This window comes from Orycteropus afer, unplaced genomic scaffold (genome assembly GCF_000298275.1).
Source record: "Orycteropus afer afer isolate SDZICR_OR568_19922 unplaced genomic scaffold, OryAfe1.0 scaffold00198, whole genome shotgun sequence".
NCBI classification, from domain to species: domain Eukaryota; kingdom Metazoa; phylum Chordata; class Mammalia; order Tubulidentata; family Orycteropodidae; genus Orycteropus; species Orycteropus afer.
Window position 1 is genome coordinate 4,699,821 of NW_006921785.1, and position 8,855 is coordinate 4,708,675.

Consider the following 8,855-nt stretch of genomic DNA (forward strand, 5'->3'; position numbering starts at 1 on the left):
ATGAGTTGAACATTTACCTCAAGTAGATACACTCCTTGGAGAGAACAATCATGGGAGAAAGAAGGGCTGCTTATGCACAGGGATACAGCTCAGGGGGCAGGAGTGCATGGACGGATGGACACTGGGAAGAGGTAACTATGGGGAGGAAGTGGCAGGGGAGCTGTTGCATTGTGGTGAACTGTGGTCAATGTCATCAGACAAAGTATATGTGAACTGCTGTATGGAAAGTGAATTTGCTCTGTAAATCTTCACCCAAATCACACACACACACACACACACACACACAAAATAGCTGGTTTAGGCTCTCCTTTACCCTCCCTGCTGTGGGCTACAAGGACCTGTACCTTCTGGTCCTTTCCATATTCTCCACTGCTCAAGATGCTTTAGCCTACCTAACTGGCCGTTTTGTCCCTCTGTCCCTGTTACTACCTCCAGGCCTTTGCACCTGCTGTAATCTCTTCCTGGAACCCTTTTCCCCTCAGATAATTCAAGCCTGGGTCCCTGTCATCATGAAGGTCCCAGCTCTAACATCACTTTTTCAGAGAATCTTCTCTGATAATCTTTGTTAAAGGTTCCCCTTTTTACCTCCCTGTCCCATCCATCCTGGCCACTCCTCTGTATCTCATCACTCTATTTTCTTTACTACACTTGCCATTATCACAAATTATCTTGTTATATAATTTTTTATGTATTTTTTGCCTATCTCTCCTTGAAGGCACACATGCTCCTTGAAAGCAGAGATTCTACCTTGCTCACAATTTTACCCCCGGTCCCTGTGTTGTGCTGTCAAATCAATCAATAAAAGAATAATTGAAGGAGCAAATGAGCCTACTGAACTAGAGGGAGACAAAACCAAAACCAAACTCACTGCCGTTGAGTTGGATCTGACTCATAGAGACCCCTCCTTGGGTTTCTAGGGTGGTATCTCTACGGAAGTAGATTGCTCCATCTTCCTTCTGAGGTGTGGCTGGTGGGTTTGAACTACCAGCCTTCTGGTTAGTAGTCAAATGCCTTAGGCACTAAGCCACCAGAGCACCTTAGATGGAGGCAGTACAGTAGGAAAGAGTCTGGAGTAGGAATGAAAAGACTTAGGACAAAGTCCTTGCTCCTTAGATGAGAGCTACTGATTCTGCAAAAGTCCCTTAATGTCTTTAAGCCTCAATTTCCTCATCAGTAAAATGAAGATAACAACACCTCCCTCTATGTCTCACAAGATTAGGACTAAGTGATAGATGTGAAAGCTCTTTGTGGGGTAAAGCTCTGCCCACTGTTAGTTGCATCATTTGTGCTCAGTGGGAACTTGGCTCTTCAGCTGCGATGTAGAGGAACCACATAGTTTGGTTGCCTTGTACATTACTGTGTTTCTACCAAATAAGAACCAAGGGTTTCCTGAGCATTGTCAGTTGTCTAGAACTCATAGGACCTGGGGTCTGCACAAGAGGCAGGATCTGGCCCCTGATTTAATTGGGGAGCAATTAGTAAGCAACACTGGCCAGGCCTTTATTAGTCATGGGTTTAATGAGCTGAAATGGAGCAAGGCTGGATAAAGTCCATTCACTATAATTATATTTACACTTCTTTTGTCAGCCACAATCATTTGTTGGTTTTAAACAAGCTGCCTTTAATTTATTACACTCATTATTTCTGTCTGGAAGAGATAAAGAACCCAAATTTCATAAGTATGTGTGCAGTGATTTCAGTTAAAGGGGACTTAAGTTTGGTGGATAATTTTCAGAATCAATGAGTCACAGCATGGTAGAATTTTTACTTAATCTTAAGAGGGACCAGTCCCTGGAGAAGGACATCATACTTGGTAGAGGGTCAGTGAAAAAGAGGAAGACCCTCAATGAGATGGATTGACACAGTGGCTGCAACAATGGGCTCAGACATGGTAACAATTGTAAGGATGGTGCAGGACCAGGCAGTGTTTTGTTCTGTTGCTATGAGCCAGAAGTGCCTTGACAGCACCTAACAACAACAAGATAGAAGCATCCCTCACTCTAAAGCAATATAGAAGACCCTAGGAACTATGTGTGCTAAGAGACTTTCCTTTCATCTTAATGGTTACTCAAATACAGCAGGAATCTGAGTGCTTTGAGAGCTAGGACTTGGATAATAGAGAAGAGAGTGAAGTATGAGCAGAATGGATCTAAGACTTTCAGGCTGGGCTAAATATGGCATATTATGGAGGTGGCTGGCCTGCCTAGAGGAGGGGATGGTGCTGAGAGCCAGTAGGAGATGTTCTTGGGAGCATATGGTGGAGGGTTGAAATGTTAGGGTAAGGAACACTGTATTTTTCAAAGATGGGCACAATAATATGCCCATTTCACATACTTTCCTTAAAAAATGTGATCTGGAAAACTTTTTTATGGAATGGTGGCCTGTAAATCCCCTCCCCTTCAATCTGGGCAGATATTTGTGACTGCTTCATCTAGTAGAGCATGACAAAAGTGATATTATGTGAATTCCAAGGCTAGATCAGAAAAATTTCATGCACTTGTATTTTGCTCTCTTGGTAACTTGCTTTTGGAACCCAGTTGCCATACTCTGAAGAAGCCCCAACTCAACCATCTGGAAAGATCACATAGAGATGCCATTTGTAGGTGTTTTGGCAACAGCCCAGCTAAAGACCCCACTGACAACAAACACTGACTACTAGACATGTAAATGAAGATAAATCCACATACCTACAGCTCCTAGCAGTCTTCATGTCTTCCTGGATGAGGCCTCAGATACAGTGCAACAGAGATAAACCATCCTTGCTGAAGGCCTGTCCAAATTTCTAATTATCAGCATCTGCAATGTAATGATCATTTTATATCACCCGTAAAATTCACTGTCTAGTGGGGTTGTTTGTTATGCAGCAAGTGTAAGTGGAACAAAGATATTTCAATGGGGAGTCAGAGAGAGACACATTTAGAGCAATGCCAGGAACTCAGGACACAGGGTTGAAGAATATCCTGAACGGTTGATCTCAGTGTTACCCGCAGCATCATCTTGCTCTTGTTGTGGTGGTTTTTCTCAAAGGGTTTTCATGGGTAAACATGAGGCAGGTGATGTAGAGATTGTTATCCCTCTTTACAGATGAGGGAATTGAGATTCAATGAGACTAAGTAACTATCTGAGGCTTTATAGCAGGTAAGTGGCCGGAGCCAAGCCAACATCTCTCACATCCCACAAAGCAACATTTAATCCCTGCTGTTGCAATTGCCTCAGCACTTTCCTTGGCTCCTGGGCTTCCCTGATAGATGAGGAAACTCTAGCCCAAGAGCCTCAATGCCTTGTTCAAGGTCACAACATCCAGTGACCAATAACTCATCCTGCCCACCACCCTTTTGGGCACTGGGAGGCTTCCAGAGCCATGGGCTTCTCTGGTCGACTGAAGTCATCCTGTTGTCCTAGAGCCACTTTTCTGTGGTCATGTCATAGTTAGTCTAGATTAACTCCTCAATATACTCATGGGCAAGCCAAGAGCCTACTCATTCAAGACCCATCCCACCTGCTACTTATACAATAAAGGCTTCCCTCGTGTCCCTACAGAGGAGTTTTAGTAGTGTAGTTCCTAAGGCACTTGACTGCTAACCAGAAGGCTGGTGGTTCAAACCACCAGCCACTCCTGGGAAGGAAGGTTGGGCAATCTATGTCCATAGTAATACTGCCTCGGAAACCCAAGGAGGGGTTGCTATGAGTCAGGTTTGACTTGACGGCACATAACAACAACAACAACAGTATCCCTACAATTAATAATTACTCTCATCTTGAACTCCAATAGTACTTTGTTTATAACTCTATCATAGTATAATATGTGGAGTCTTTGGAGGTAAAAATGGTTAATGTTGCCGGCTGCTGACTGAAAGTTTGGACGTTCAGGTCTGCCCAGAGAATAAAGACCTAGCTGTTGGCTTCCCCCGCAAAAAAAAAAAAAAAAAAACAGCCTTTGAAAACCTTATGGAGCAGTATTACTCTGACTCAAATGGGATCAGTATGACCCCTCCTTGGGTTTCCGAGGCAGTATCACTATGGAAGTAGATTGCCCAACCTTCCTTCTGAGGAGTGACTGGTGGGTTTGAACTGCCAGGTTTCTGATTAGCAGTCAAGTGCCTTAGGCACTATGCTACCAGAGCTCCTAAATGGTAACTTTTTTTTTTTGATTGATCCCGGCTACCAGCAGCGTCTTCAGTTGGGCTGTTGCCAGAACATCTACATATGACCTCTTTGTGTGGTATTTGCATATTAGCAATCCCATTGCTGGCAAGTAGATTACAATTCATAGTGTCCCTATTGTAAGGCAGAGTGGAACTGCCCCACAGGCTTTCCAAGGCCATAAATCTTTATGGAAGTAGACTGCCACATCTTTTTCCTGTAGAATGGCTGGTGGGCTCAAACCACTGACCTGTCAGTTAGCAGCCTAGCTCTTTTAACCACTGCACTACCACAGCTCCTCATATTATCAATAATAAATATATAATGTAAAATATATTTATGAACTGTAAATATACCTGCAGGTCCAACCACTGATTATTAGGAAATCAGAGAATTGTGAGTACATTCACCAAGTCTGGCTGGTAGCATTGAGAGAATGAAAAACAAGGAAGCTTTCAGGATGAAAGGGACTAAGAGGAAAGGAAGACACAAATCCAGAAGGCAATAGATAGTTTACAGTGAATGAAAACATTGATTTGAGAAGGGAAAGGAGTAAACAATAATAACTAGTCAGATTCCTTTCTAAACTCTGTTTTTCCTTAAGACGCTCAAACTAGTTGCCAGCTCCCTCTGGAATGGCTTCTTCCCTACTTCTGTGATAGGCCTTAATGAGGGGGAGGATGGGTGAGACACCACTGCAGAAGCTACTGTATGTGCCCGTGGGCAAAGATGGAGACTCCATGAGACAGCAGAAAGAGCACTGCAAAGACTGAGGGAGTCGGGGTGCCTGTGCTTGAGACTCATCTATGGATAATTTGGCATCTACGTTTTCTCACTGAATCTGCAATACACAGTATTAGCCACTATAGTCACACTAGCTCTGTTCTTTTGTCTGGGCCTCTGCTCCTTCAATTTCTTGCTCTCTTCTCCCCATCCAGTTTCTCCTACTCTCTCTTCCAAAACAGTGCTCACTGTGAGTCACCCCTTCTCCAACTCTGACTGCAACTGACCCTTCCTCTCCGAGAACCCGTCTTCCTCCAGTTCCAGTGCTGAGCAAGCCCTCTGACCTCCTGCCTCTGGAGTCTCCCAAACACACATTTAGGACACTTCAGTGCAATCCCCTTAACCCTGGCTATCATTAGACTCACTGTATGTATGTATGTATGTATTTATTTATTAAAGCTCCAAAGTCTGAGGCTACTCCAACCAATGAAGTCAGGGACTATGCATCTTTTAAAAACTCTTGTGGTGATACAAATGTGCACACAGGGCTGAGATCCTCTGGTTGCCCAAACACCTCTGTTGCATTTATGAAAACTTACTCATGGCCCTTCAAAAGCTGCTCTTATTGCTGTCTCCTGTTTTTTTTTTTTTCTTTCCCCTTCTCTTTTTAAGTTTTGGGCCTTGAGTGCAGACTGCTGAATTACTGATATTCCTCGGTTCATGGCACATTACTAGAATTGGCCCCTACAAGGCCCCCCTTTTCATATATTAAAGGCAATTTTCCCAATGCCCCGATCCTATTCTTTTACCCATAGTTGTTGTTGCTGTTGTTATTTGCCATCGAGTTGGACCCAACTCATAGTGACCCCTCCTTGGGTTTCTGAGGCAGTATCACTATGGAAGTAGATTGCCCAATCTTTTACCCATAGAGCACCATTGTAATTTATAAATTGAGTTTATGTTTATCTTTATAATCTGGACATGGCAAAAAATGTGTTCTTTTGTGGACATGGACTTTTATATACGTAAATGATATTATATTACACAACTCGTTCTGTGTCTGTGACTTGGCTTCCTTGTGTATATTTTAACATAGACCATCCAGCCTCCTGAATTTCTTCCCTGACCTCACCATCCACCTTTCTGAGAGAGATGATACAGTTCATTCACCAGTGGAGCAAATATTTTTCTGGATGTGAAAATGTGGAATCTGTCTCACCTGGTCCCTTAGGCTCATATCAGGAAGTCAGATGGGGACACAGACTTGCAGGAATGCCCTGTTTCCCACACATTCCAGGCCCAATCCCACATGCGGAACAGAGACACTCACTTCTGAGTTCTGGGAAGTGGCCACGTGTGTGTCAGCCAGATTAACAAGTAAGTTCTGGGGCATCTGCAAAACAACAGTTCCCACTCACCTTGTGCCACTGGCCCTGGTTCCACAGCTGCTGATGTGGTTTCCCAAGTTCCTGGTCACTTGGGAAACAACAAAAAGAACCATTCTGTAGGCCCCAAGGACCCTGGGCAGGCAGCTCGGGGTGGCTGCCCACCAGCCCATTGGCACACACACAGGAACAGGCAGCAGACTGGCACCCTGGCCTGCCAGTACCGACATCTCTGTCCCAAGAGCTGGGGTTGATGGGGGAGATGTCCTTACAGTACCGACGGCGGAGCCTGACACTGAGACAGCAGCTGAGCAGTGTTCTCTGACCATCTGACCTGAGCTTGAAAGAACTGCATTCTCCTGCCACTCTCTAGTGGATTCCAGTCTGGGGCATGTTTCCTGGAGCTGCTGTCTCATTAACCCCAACCTGCTGGCTTTGGGATCCAGCTGGATCAGCTTTATGACCGACAGAGCAAACAGTTAAACAGTCAAGCTATAGCAAATGGATTATCCTTGGTCTTTTATTTCAAAACCAAAACCAAAATGTTTGTTTGTGTTTAGGGAGTGATGTATTTGGGCAGAAGCACAGTGTGTTAGACCCAGTCCAAGCCCCACATTTTGTAGTACTGGAACTGAGGCTACAGAGATGTGCTCAGGGTGATAAAGTTAGCAAAGAGCCCCAAGCAGAACCCAGGTGTCCTGAACCCCAGGCTGATCTTTCCAGGGCTTCAAATTGGTTCAGTCTGTTTCGATCCCCTGCTGAGAATATGCATTTCCACTCCAGATGCACTGAATCTGAATCTACTTTTTAACAAGATCCCTAAGTGATATATACATTCTGCATACATGAGAATCACCTAGGGATCTATAAAAATCACCTGGGGATTTGTTAAAATGTAGATTCTGATGCAGTACATGGGGGCTGGGTGGGGTAAGGGACAGGGAAATACAATTCTCAGCAGAGGATCAAACAGGAATGAACTGACTCAAAGCCCTGGTTCTTTCAATGTATCAGCCTTTGTTTCATATTTGATCACCATTATGGGTTGATTTAGGAGCTCTGGTAGCATAGTGCCTAAGGCACTTGACTGCTAACCCACCAGCCACTCCTCGGAAGGAAGGTTGGGCTATCTACTTCTGTAGTGACACTGCCTTGGCAACCCACGGAGGGGTCGCTATAAGTTGTGTCTGACTCCATGGTACATAACAACAACAACATGGGTTGATTTGTGTTCCTCAAAAAGACCCGTTTAAGTTCTAACCCCTGTTACCCCTCAATGTGATCTTATTTGGAAATAGCATCTTCACAGACGTAATTAGTTAAGTTAACTGAGAATTTGTAGTGCCTTACCCTGAGTTTTTGGCCTGGTTTTGCCACAGATCAGCTGTGAAATCTAGGGCAAGTTAATATAGTCTTTGAGCTTCAGTTTCCAAATCTGGGAAAAAAGGATAGCAATAGCTACATCTACATCAAGAACCGTAATACAGTCAACCCTTTGGTCCAATGATTTGACTTGAGAAATTATCCTAAGAATCCAAACTGCATAAAAATATTTATGCTTAAAGATACCCATTGTCCACATCATGTGGTTATTACATATTATGTTTAAGAAGGATTTTTGATAACATGGGAGACTACTTATGAGTTACTTATTGAGTGAAAAAGAAAACCTCAAAACAGCATCCAAAATTACAGAGTATGGTATCAACAATTAAAAAAAAAAATTGTTTGAAAAGAAAATAAACCCCAAATAGCCATAAGAATTATGATGCTCAGATGTTGGCTTCTTGTTTTGTTTTGTATTTTTAGATTATGATTTGGGTGAAAGTTTACAGAGCAAATTTGTTTTCTATTTAACAGTTCATACATATTTTGTTTCCTGACATTGATTACAACCCTCACAACCTAACAGCTGTCTTCCTACTTCCTCCCCTTGGTAACCTTTTCCCTGTGTCCTTCTTTCCTGTGCTTTCCTGCTTTTTGAGGTATCTCCTTGTGCAAATACTGCTCTTCACATCTCCCATGGTTGATTGCTCTAAAGAGTGTATCTACCTGGTGTAATTGCTCACCTTGTAGGCATGTCTATTCTTTGGCTGGAAGCCAAGGAATTGAGCTCAATTCCAGGCTCCAAGGGTGACTAGGGGCCATAATCTCTGAGATTACACCAATAAGCAGTAAGCCTGGTCTTTTTTATGATTTTTAATTTTGTTCCACATTTTTCTCTTACTCTGTCCAGATCCAAGATCTCCTATTTTGATCCCTTTCTGAGTGGGTGACAATGGAAGCTGGGTACCATTTAATTCTGGTCTCAGGGTGATGTAAACTGAGATTCGCATGGTCCACTAGTCCCCTGGATTAATTGTTTCTATGTGTCTTTGATTTTTTTCATTCTTCTTTGCCCTGAATGAGGAGAGACCAATTGTTGTATCTTAGATGGCCTCTAGCAAGCTTTTAAGACCCAATTTACTCACCAGCCCAGAATGTAGAACAATGTTTTTGTGTAGTATATTATGCCAAATGAGCTTGATGTCTCCTGAGACTATGGTCCCAAGCCTGAGGGCCCAGTGACTCACTCCCACAAGGTGTTTGGCAGTGGCTAAGAAG